At 41.6% G+C, this 12,247-nt stretch overlaps 1 protein-coding gene across 8 annotated transcripts in view; it reads right to left on the reverse strand.

Annotated features, from left to right (window-relative positions):
* Positions 1 to 12,247, reverse strand: part of SIPA1L1 (signal induced proliferation associated 1 like 1) — a 145,031-nt gene that overhangs the window by 103,571 nt on the left and 29,213 nt on the right. For 7 of the 8 annotated variants that reach the window (XM_053384504.1, XM_053384539.1, XM_053384524.1 and 4 more), the window contains exon 2: positions 11,223 to 11,317. The exons of the other annotated variant lie outside the window; for it this stretch is intronic. The gene's annotated coding sequence lies outside the window, so the exon portion shown is untranslated. The remainder of the gene's footprint in view (positions 1 to 11,222; positions 11,318 to 12,247) is intronic. 8 annotated transcript variants of the gene reach the window in all.

Below are 12,247 nucleotides of genomic sequence, written 5' to 3' on the forward strand. Positions count from 1 at the left end.
GGGGGGAAAGGGAAACGTTGACAGCTATGAAAGGGTCATCTGTGGTGGGATAACCCCAAAAGCAAAGGGTAAAAATCCCTTGGGATCTCTCCTTTGGGGTGTGACGAGGGCAAGGGCATTCCTCGTGGGTGAACAGTTATGGGTGGGCCTACTCCTAGATGAGAGATAGGAGCAATGGACAGGCGTTGAGAGGGAGAATTTGAGTTTACCTTGCTTTCAAGTGAGAGGTAGAATGATGAGGAGCTGCATCTGTAGTGAGAGCATGAATACAACTCACAAATGCACCTGCAGTGTTATCGCAGGGTGATACTGCCATTTTATATTGCTTTATTGTACTTTTACTGTATCTCTCTTTTGTATTACTTTATTGCTTTGGGGGTGGTCTTTGAACCAAATAAGTGGTATATAAAACCACTTTTCAAAAAGCTTGCACTGAATATATTCAACGAAGACGTTATGCAAATTCTCCAGCCAGTCAAAACAATAGCACAAAGAATTAAACAGCACTGTTCATTTCATGGTGATGTCAACATTAAGGTGTAAGTCATGGTTAGACATTTCACAAACAACACAAAAAGAAACAACTATTGTTAAGATCTTAAATATAGTTACGGTGGTGGTTTCATTTTGGCTTTTGAGATGGGTCAAGCTTTGTGGGTAGAACTGGGAAGTGTGCCACAGTAAGCTTTTTCCATCAATACAACCATTTTTCCACTTCATCTTCCTTTTGAAGAGCAATTGTGGTCTGAACTTGATTCTACAAAGGTTTCTTTCAAAACTAGTATATTTCTTCTTAACTAAAAAATTGCCCCTAAGGAAATGTGGTTACAGCAACTGACAATTTTATCTCCTTTCCAATTTCCCATCATTAATATCCAAATTAACTTCCAAGAGTGAAATTAAAGCGCTTACTATTATTAGAAGGGTAAATAAGTTGTATTTCAAAAAGAGAATCATCAGCTGCACCAGCTGACTTCTCTCAAGCAACACTGGATACAACCAAAGTTGCTTATTCTCTTCATCTTTGCATTCAATTCTAGCCTTTATTTATCATTGGCTTTAAATAGAAAACAATCTACATAAATTTTTTGGGCACCCATCTTTAATTGAAGAGCAGTTTTACAAACTATAGAATGCAGGACGACACAGGAAAAGCACAAGTGTTTTGTGTTTCCTGTTCTTCTGTGTCATCCAGAACGGAACTGGTGAGAGTTCCATTTTGGAGAACGGTGAAGAGTCCAAGAAACAGGAAGCACAAGGCATGTGGGCCTCCTGTTCCAAATAAAATTATATAATCTATATAATGCTAAGTGCTCTGTTAAAGGAAGGTGTAAGGATTACTGTGCCAGTCAAACAGCCAAAACTGGAATTGCTCCAGTACAGCCACACCCCCTGCACTGGTTTAGCATCTCAAGACACTTCCTCTGAATTGGAACAGTACAAATAATTCAGCTGCAGTGAGAAAGAGATGGGACAATACAGGTGTGCCATGAAATCTAGGTGTGAGCAGGTGGAATAGCACAGCAGGATTCAAGAGCAACAACATTAAGTACAATCTAAAAAGGACAAAAACTCACCTTAAGCTGGTTCACATATACATTTATATTAGATCAACACATCTTGACAGACTAAAGGTAGACACATAGAAACAGAATCACATCATCAGTTCACCACTAATACAAATCTCCCTTAGATGTCCATAGATATGTCAAAAGAAGGGGAACAGTGAAAGTGCACTGAAGTCTGAAAGGGAGACTGAGAACTTTTCAGAAGTATGCATTGGCATGCTGCATATTAAAACATAGTTTGCTTTTAACTATAGTTCAATGTGATGTGCAAACCAGGCCCATGAATGCCTACAAACTTTTGCTGTGTATCAAAAAGTCATAAAAAGCCAGTCCATAAAACAAACACAGGATATGCTTTCCATAATAAATCTAAGCCACACAAAATATCCTGAAGAAATAGAGGGGAAATTTGTTTACCACTCATAACATGCCCTATGTGGGTTTGCCAGACGGGACATGATAACAATAAAACCAAATCTAAAGGGGGATTAAGTGTATTATTCTAAAATAGCTTGGTGTCTGCAATGCAAGCAAAAAGAAAAAATCCTGAATGACTTTTTTGGCCTGTCTTTCAGTTGAAGGCAGATGTTCAGCACACATAGCATCTGTTAACTAGCCCAAGGTTTGGTGGCTCTCTCATAGCCTCTCTCATAAGTCCTGCTGTGCCTGCTCCATGTCATAAGGAAACCTAGGGAACATTTATGAATGGGGGAAGGGTGTTTATTGTCCAAAAAATTAGGGCTGCTCCATACACGTTTGCATGTTCATAATCTTTTTACATTTTTAATGTTTTTATTTTCTTTTTAATAGTATTGTTTTATCACTTTGTTGCTTGTCACCCTGGGCTCCTTTTGGAGCAAAGGCAAAACAGAAATTTAAAACAACAACAATAATACATCTGTACAGACAAACATCATGTAAAGGACCCCTGGACAGTTAAGTCCAGTCAAAGGCGACTATGGGGTGCAGCGGTCATCTCACTTCAGGCCGAGGGAGCCGGCGTTTGTCCACAGACAGCTTTCCAGGTCATGTGGCCAGCATGATTAAAACGCAACGGAACACCATGATGGAAGCCAGAGCACACAGAAATGCTGTTTACCTTTCCATCACAGGAGTACCTAATTATCTACTTTCAAACTGCTAGGTTGGCAGAAGCTGGGACAGAGCAACGGGAGCTCACCCTGTCACACAGATTTGAACCGTCAACCTTCCAATCAGCATGCCCAAGAGGCTCAGTGGTTTAGACTACAGCGCCACCTGCTCCCTCACAAACATCATGTACAAATGTGACAAACGTGTTGTGCAGATATGCACAAGAGAACTAAGACTAGCTTCAGTTTCCTGCTATATATTTAATGTAACTAATATGAAAGTGCTTTCAGTACTTTTTTTTTACTGCTAGGGCATAGGCTAAACCCAGGAATATTAATGTTTTTCTTTAATTTATTTCTGGGTATTTTTTGTTATATGCATGTCTAACTCCTAAAAACTCACTGCATACTTAAAGTATGTTAACTTGAAGAATCGCTGCACCTTTTCCATACAACACTGAGCAATAAAACTTAACATAAAATGGAACGTTATCTGGAACGTTGTCAAACACTGTAGCTACACTAAGAGAATGCTATCTAGAATGGTGGTTCCCAACCTGTGGGCAGGGACTGCAGAGTTATCCCAAGGGAGCCATAAAGCTTTGCATGCAATGCTTCACCAGCCAATATTTAGTTTTCATCTGCCACCCACTGCTATGAGCAAGGCATGTATGGATTCTGCAGACCAAGCAGAAGCTTGTTTTACCTGTTCCTCATTAGAACTGAACTCCCTTTCAACAAGAAAAGCATGGAGTGAGTGGCCAGACAAAAGGCACTCCTAACAACAGCTGCTACCTAGCCATCTAGAAGCAGAGGTATATTCAGAAAGAAGCACAAGATTCAGGGGCATTTCTAAGTTGCAAACTTGATTTTAAGGGTGAGTGCAAACTCTTCCAAAATAGGATACAGTGGTACCTCAGGTTAAGTACTTAATTCGTTCCGGAGGTCAGTTCTTAACCTGAAACTGTTCTGAACCTGAAGCACCACTTTAGCTAATGGGGCCTCCTGCTGCCGCCACGCCGCCAGAGCCCGATTTCTGTTCTCATCCTGAAGCAAAGTTCTTAACCTGAAGCACTATTTCTGGGTTAGCAGAGTGTGTAACCTGAAGCATATGTAACCTGAGGCGTATGTAACCCGAGGTAGCACTGTACTGTATACACCTACTCCCAGATCACTGGGATCCTTAAGCAACAGGACCTCCATTGTCCCTAAATTAAGTTTTAACTTGCTTGACCTCATCCAACCCCAAACAATGGCAAAACACAGAGTTCAGAACCTCCACTGAGTCCCTGATACCAGGAAAATATTTGTGAATAGACTAATTCCTCTCTCAGTCTGTTACAGCTCCCTCCCACCTATTTCATTTCTGTACGTAATGTGAATGGCCTCCAAACAGATAAAGAGACATTCTACTGGTGTATCACAAAAACGGCCTGATTCCAGGTAGTCTGCAGCTACTAATAACCTTTCCAATTGTACAAGACACACTATCTAAAATCCCCAATTTAAATACTGCTCACATTACATTTCACTTACACCTCAGCCAAAGGACTACTTAAACCAAGTGTTTTGAGGTGTCTGAAAGTAAAGATTTTTACAACTAGCAAAATATGGTGCTTGATGACAAGCATCAGTCACTTTTTGTGTGTCACCCACTTTGAAAATGGGTGTCAAACTAGTATACAATTATGGAATGTACAATTGTGCTCTGAACATATACTTCATTCTGGTGTCTCAAATAAGCTGTTTAAAACTAGAGGCCTCAATTCACCCAGCTTTCCAAATATTGAATTGAACTTTGCACCTCCACATTATCTGTCTCTACAGCACAACTGCTAACGGACTGAGTCACTGGTTATGTACTACTACATCAACATTAGAATATTATCAGCAATGCTAGCTTGTCTATTCAGTACAATTCATACAGCCATTAGTGAGCCGCGATATGATTTATGGAAGTCGCGGGGTAATGGATATTGCATGAAATCTGGTCTTGTGAATGAGTTCGTGCATCACTGACTGAGCATGATTCATGCTCCCCTGTGGCCAAGCAAGCATGAGAAAGGAAACCAAGTAGACCTCTAGGATGAGCCAGCATACTGCAAAGTTTAGCCTCACAATTATCAGAATGCCTCCTGAACTGTGTATGGCCAGACTCCACCCCTTTTATAAGAGAATCTGTGCATACCATTTAGCAACAGCCATCTCTGCTTGTGATGAGTGATTTGGTGGGGTGTTGGAAGAGACAATTTAAGGATATTTTCTACGTTTGAAGGTGGAGTGTTGTATTATAATTCAAATGATATATGTTTTGTACATAGGAAGGGAATAAGGAAAATAAATAAACCATGTTGGTATTTGTGCATCTCTGCCCCTTTTCTTGTTAACATATCACCCAATTTTATTACTATAAATAAAAACACATCTTGGGATTCTTTATCTCGTTTGCTTGTTTTTCTGAATCATTAAGTTTTGTGTATCTTCACTATATGAGTTCTCTCGGTCTTAGTAAAATCTTTCTATGTTGTCGTAATGTCTTTAATTTCTCTTTGCAAATATATTCCTTTAAATTGGAACAGTTTATAGTTGACCATCATATATTTCAACAGTTTCACCATCAGAAGTCTTATTATTGTATTTACATTTTTCATTTCTGGGCTCATTTTGGAAGAAGGGTAGTATATAAATTTAATAAATAAAGTAACATAAAAATAAAATTCTCTTCATTTCCTAAATTTTTTTCCCTTCTGATTATGGGCTGTAGTGCAACAGGAACCTCCACTTCCTCCACCTGCACATGCCTCCACACCACCTCCAATCTGCTCTGAAGGGCTAAGTGAACTCCCAGAACATATTTAGGAGACGCTTGGTCATCATCACAGGGCACTTCCCACCATTTACCGTAGGTTCCAATCATAACCTGACCTGCCTCAATGTCCACCACGCCACAATGTATGCATCCTCCTATCAGAATCAGAAGAATCTTTATTTGCATCAGCCACTAGCCATAGCAATTTTATATAAAATAAAATGTACTGAAGATAGAGGTAAAAACTTAACTATACTAAATACATTCTGGAGGTTTACACCAATAGTCAAATACAGTGGAACCTCTATTTGCAACCATAATCTGTTCCGGAGGTCCGTCCGGAGGTCGAAATGGGTCGCTGGGAGAGGTGCCATCGTGCACAGGTGTGGGCGGCGATTGCCCGCTTCTGCCCATGCACAAACGCAATCGCTGCTCCTGTGTGAACAGCGGCAAACCCACCAGTTACTTCTGGGTTTGCCGCGGTCGCAACTTGAAACGACCATAGGAAGAGGCGGTGGTAAGTGGAGGTTTGACTGTAATAGATCTTATCCTTCTGTCATCCAGGGCAGGTATCCCAAGACTTGTTTTAACCCAAACATGCATTTCAGGGCCCATTTCTTAATTAATCTTTTACCATATATTTGCATGATGGTAGTGGTCTTGTTGTGACCCACCTTGAATCAGGCTGCAACCCGCTAGTGGGTCCCAACTGACCAGTTGAAGACCAGTGTTCTTTAATGCAAGCCCCACTCACCTCACAGAGTGTTTGTTGTGGGGGAGGAAGGGAAAGGAGAATGTTAGCCGCTTTGAGACTCCTTAAAGGGAGTGAAAGGCGGGATATCAAATCCAAAACTCTTCTTCTCTTCTTCTTGTGTGTCCAGTGATAATATATCCAATGCATCATGGCGTTCAGCCAGCTATACTGCCTGCAGCAAAACTGAATTGCTGGCCTCCTTTTCACCCAACACCAGGATTGTATATCCAGAGGTGAACCAATTGTGAATGAAAAGGCCAGGCTACATTGGAAGGAGAGACACACCTGAGACTGCTTGCCTAACTGGAGAGCCAGTGTGGTGTAGTGGTTAAGAGCGGTAGTCTCGTAATCTGGGGAACCGGGTTCACGTCTCCGCTCCTCCACATGCAGCTGCTGGGTGACCTTGGGCCAGTCACACTTCTTTGAAGTCTCTCAGCCCCACTCACCTCACAGAGTGTTTGTTGTGGGGGAGGAAGGGAAAGGAGAATGTTAGCCGCTTTGAGACTCCTTAAAGGGAGTGAAAGGCGGGATATCAAATCCAAATCCAAACACCAGCTTGAGAAAGTGGCTGTGTGCGTTAGCTATATAGCCACATATTATTTCAATTATATGAATCATTTGAATTACATAATTTAAAATACACAAGACCAAATAGTTTCAGAAGCCATCTTGAGCTAATGTTTATCAAATATCAAAACGTGACACACATGCACACAAAGCATACTTGGCAACTGCTAGTTAGGGCGTAACCAAAGAGAGATTTAACAACAAGTGTTATTTCTCCATGACCTGACCCTTAAAGTGCTATGTTTCTGCCAGTCCAATCAACTGTAACACAGCTGACATGGCTGGAACACTCTGAGGATTAGGCCACACAAACATTTCCAGTTCTACTGTTCTGATGGGTGCAGCAAGTTGCAACAAATTGAGAATTACATCACAGGACTGAGAGAACTGTTCCTGGGATAGCACACCTGGCCTATCACATTATTGGATCAGTTACTCTGCTGGTCATTGCCAGAGCCTTATGTGCCTCCAAAGAAATGAGCTTCATCATAAAGAGTTCTGCTTTAACGAGAAACAGCTGGTTTTCAACTGGGAGTAAAACCGCAACATTAACACATATTTGTCTGTAATTGTAATTGCCTCATAATGGAAGAACTGCAGGTATCAATCTGTTTATTAGGATTGGGAAGGGAAGGGAAGGTGGGAGAGGCTCATTCTATTCAGTTCCACTGACAGAAAGTAACTTAGGATCCAAGCCATAGAAAGCTCTGTGCTCAAACAGCAGTTTCCATAAGGCTCTATGAGTCTTGCACATGACAATCCTCACTCACCAACTACCTCCACTCAGCGCTTCAGAGCACACTATGGCCCAGCAGGGTTATTCAATAGCAGTTGATGCTCTGCTGTGTTGCCAACTCTGCCCCAGGATTCAGATGTGCAGAAGAGCTAAAGAAGCATGAGAAGAGGGCCATACATGGGGGCCTTGGGAAGAGCCAGCAATGGGAGGATGCTACAGATATTCAAAAGGGCAATGGCTGCTACTGAATGGCCCTACAGAAGGGATGATTAGACTCTGCCCCCCCCCAAGATGTTGCTGGGCTCCAACTCTCATTAGCCCCGGACAGCACAACCACTAGTCCAGATTGATGTAAATTGTAATCCAGCAACTGCTCTACAATGTCACAACATGCTCAGTGAAGTTTTGTGGGAACAACTGGTGGGGTTGGAAAAGTTTATCTGTAGGAGTCACTCCATGAGCACAAGGTGCAATATTGCTACCATAGTAAAGTAACTGTAAAACATCATTAACTTTAAAAAGAGAAGAAAAAATAGATCTTAGCCCTTTACATGAAGGTACTCTGGTAAAACATAAAAGGTTAACTTTAAAATAGTCCACTGTTTCTCTTGCAACATGTCTCCATTGTTTACAATCAGTTTTTTTGTGTTGTACTTAGTCCAAACTACTTCCCTGAAGGATGTGCTTAAGTTGCTAAAATAATACATTTGACACTCAACACACCACCTTTTGCACCTTTCAAAAATGTGATACTTCCCCCTCAAAACATCCTTTGCTATTGCAGGTGCCACATGAAATGCAGTTTGTACAAGTACCCTGGGCAACTATCACTTGTTGCCTGTGATGTTAACATAAACTATTCATAAAATGCCTAAAAGAAACAAGGTAATGTGCAATACAAAAACATAGAATAAAGAGAAAGAAAACCCTGCTGGCCAGCCTCACAATTATATTGTAACAAGTAGCACTACTCTCCTTTGTCAATCCCAAACTTAACTTCATTCACATTCTTCTGTGGCTGTTTACTCTCCCACTGGAAAACGCCAGCACTAGTGTGTTCATTCAATATCTTTTCTTCCACGTGGCAAAGAGTAACAGATCGAAACATAGGGATGCCATATTTCAAACAGTGAAAACCTGGACAGAAAAGTTGCTGAGCTTTTTTCTTTATGCCAAATCTACTGAGCTTTTTTAAGCTTTGCCAAAAACTGTTGAGCTTTCTGGGCAAAATTGCTTTTTAAAAAACACAATTTTTAGCAATTTTTATGGAAAAACAGCAATAACAGCACTGCCAACATGGGCTGCCATAAGTCCAGATTGTACCAGACATTTTTTACGATTTCCGCCCAGGCACTGCTGCCAACTACAGTATTCTGAATATGTCCAGGAAAATCCGGACGTATGGCAACCCTATCGAAAACTCCCTGCCCCAAAGCTCATTCCTCTTTACTATGAGGGGCAGAATGTTGCCCTTGGATCAAGGCTTGGGGGAGATGAGTGTAAGGCCTGAGGGGACTGTGTGCTGTAAAATAAAGACATTTACAATGCGGTTTGTTCTTATATGAAGAATCTTGGGTATACAATGGAGCATGGAGCATCTCTTGCAGATATCTGCAAAATAACATGCTGGTTTATTTGTGTCTTTCTATCACAATGTATTGCTTCTGAAGCTCTTAGAGATGACTTACACACAGGCTATGTAATCAGTCTTGTACTCAAAGCACATAATCCAACAGATTATGCAACTGAATAGCTGTAGTAGCCTGAAGGTATTTTATGCTTGAAACACCAAAGCATCTGCAGAGATATCCTTTAAGTCACAGTATCTCTTAACCTCGGTGTAACCACTACATGAGCTAACTTGTTAGGACTAAAACAAGACAGATAAAAGGATCAGATTAAAGAAGATCAAAAGCACTAGTATTCACCCTGAAAAACAAAACTGATTCAATGAAGTTTCAGCCATTTGTCTAGAAGGGTCTTTATAAAGAATCTGACCCAATGAGGGAAGGGAGAGAAATTCAAGACCCATAAAATGTAGACTATAAGAGCCAAAGCAGACTGGTTCTGGTGACTAAAATATCATGTAATTGATGGTTGAGCATATAATACCTTCAAAGATGTTACGTAACTTAGAAAAATGGGCATGGGGCAAAGATATCGCTGCATCAAGATCACCAGTTCCAGGCAAGTCTTAGCTCCATGCAATATTAGCTCCATCTGGTATGTTATTTGAAGGGTCTACGGAAATAGTTAATCTCATTCCATTTCCATATGTTCAACATATTTTTATCTACCACAACCAGCATACTGACTGTAAACCAAAGGATTAGCCACTGTTTAAATGTTTTTAGTTCTCCTTTCTCAGGATTGCCCTCAGAACAAGAATAAAATCAGCTAATGGCAGCAAGTATCAGTCTGCATTCCTACTGATTTTTACTTTAGAGAAAGGCTGTATTTCAGTGGTAGAGTGCATGCTTTTTTGTTCAGACGATCTTGAGTGTGATCCCCTGCATCTCCAGGTAGGTCTGGAAAAGAACCCTTCCTAAAACTGGAGAACCGCTGACCACCAGTGTAAGCAATACTGAGATAGATGGAACAATGATCTAACTTGATAGAAGGCAACTTTCTAAACTGTAGCTCACTCCATCACACATTACACTAATCCTCTGTTTACAAATGTTTTATTAAGCAAATGAGTAATTTTTTTCTGTTTCCAAACCAGTAAAGTGCTGCTGATTTAAATTAACAATTTATTTAATGCTTCTGTTACAAAAAAACTTGCCTTGCTGTTCATTTAGGCAGCCAGCACTGTGATCTCTCTACAGAGAGGAAACCAACATTCAGCAGTTGGTTCAAAATCAGCAGCTGCTCAGTAGCTTAAAAGGAACCTTAGTGGCTCAGGTTTTGTTCCCATTGACCATGACTGATAGATAGCATTTAGGTTTAGCTTATTCTTCTTCCTCTGAAGACGAAGAATCAGTGATTTCTATTCAAAGAGACCAGTGCCATAAGCAACCCACCACTGGGTATCTACCCTTAGGTTATGGCCCTGGTCAAACAGCAGCATCTGTATACATTAAGCACCAATATGAGTGGGAACTAAGCAAGATATAGTTCTGGACTAAGACGGGTTAGGGTTAGAAGAGTGAAGACACAAACCTATATTATTATTATTATTATTATTATTAACTGGTTGTAGGGGAGGAAGAAAGAGGGTGGATGCAAGAACCCAAGGGTCACCCAAACTCATTCACGACAACCACAATTCCTGACCACAGCAAGTTGTTATGGGAAGTGGGCTTATAAACTAGGTATCCATAACGAAAAAGAAATGTGTCTGCTTTGACAATACAAAAAAGCAAGTCTTTAAACCTTGGTCAGGATCTTTCCCCTTCCTCTAAAACCCCTTTGCAATGCCCTATACATCTGAAATGCTACCCCTTACCTCACTTAATTCCAGAAAGAAAAAATCAAGAGTAACTACAAAGCCAAACACCTGGATTTTGGGGCTGTCCATTCCACCAATAGTAATAATTTTATTATTTATATCCCGCCCATCTGGCTGGGTTTCCCCAGCCACTCTGGGCAGCTTACAGCATATATAAAAAAACTGTAAAACATCAGACATTAAAACATTTCCTGATACATGGCTGCCTTCAGACACAGTGTGCTTCTTCAAAGTTTATATTCTTACCTCAAGTTTTGTTTGTCTGATCACTCATTAACATAATTGAAGTTCCTATTCCTTTGGTCAGCATGACTGTACAATATACCCAGGGAGCATTTCAGCTATAAAATACAGGGGGACAAAGAAAAGAGAAAGATTATTTTATAACCATGTAGGAAATGGTTTGACCTCGTAGTAAATTCTGACTTTTAGAACAACCCTTATAGTACACTCCCACCCTTTTCTATACTGTTAAACTCATTTTCACTACACCATAAATATACATTAATGGGAGTGTTACTGGCTTTTGCCTTGAACATGTCCCTAGCACCTTGACTCTAAAATCTCAAGCTGCTTGAGAAAGTATAAAAGGAAAAGCAAAGGAGCCCAGGGCAAGCTAGTTGCAAGGATGTACTTCCTATCTCTCATATCCGCATGAAGTTCTTTCCCCCCTTCAGGTCCATTCACAATGTTCCTCAAGGAAACAGAGGGTGGAGTTGAGGGGAGAAGATCCAATAAAAGGCCTCTTATTCGCTGTAATAGCCCAGCGTGTGGAATGCTCACACATGCATGCCATGACTGAACTCTTATAGTCTATAGCAGGGGTCGGCAATTTTTTTTAGCCGTGGGCCTGTCTATTATCCCTCAGACCTTGTGGCGGGCTGGAGAAGTGGCGGCGGGGGGGGGCTGGAAGAAGAGGTGAGGGGGGCAAGTAGTCCTCCTCCCCACCCCCTACCCCCAGCTGCTGCGCTTACCTTCCCAGGGGCTGCCACCGCCACCACTGCTGCTTCTCGTGGGTAAGCACAGCGAGTTCGTCCGCTCTGCTCTCTCGCCCACAGGAACACCAGGGCAGCGGTGGAGGCATAATGAGTGGCGCAAAAGGGCTGGCTCCAGAGAGGGGCTGCTTAAAATGGCGCTCAGCCAGCCCAGCCCCCTTCCTCCTCTAGGCAGGGCAGGGAGAAGCCATGAGGGAGGAGGCGCCGCCGCAGTGTGTGGGAGGGAGCGGGGAAATGGAATGGCTCAGTGGGGGAAATGGTGCAGCCCGAACAGAA

The sequence above is a fragment of the Podarcis raffonei genome, chromosome 1 (assembly GCF_027172205.1).
Source record: "Podarcis raffonei isolate rPodRaf1 chromosome 1, rPodRaf1.pri, whole genome shotgun sequence".
NCBI classification, from domain to species: Eukaryota; Metazoa; Chordata; class Lepidosauria; order Squamata; family Lacertidae; genus Podarcis; species Podarcis raffonei.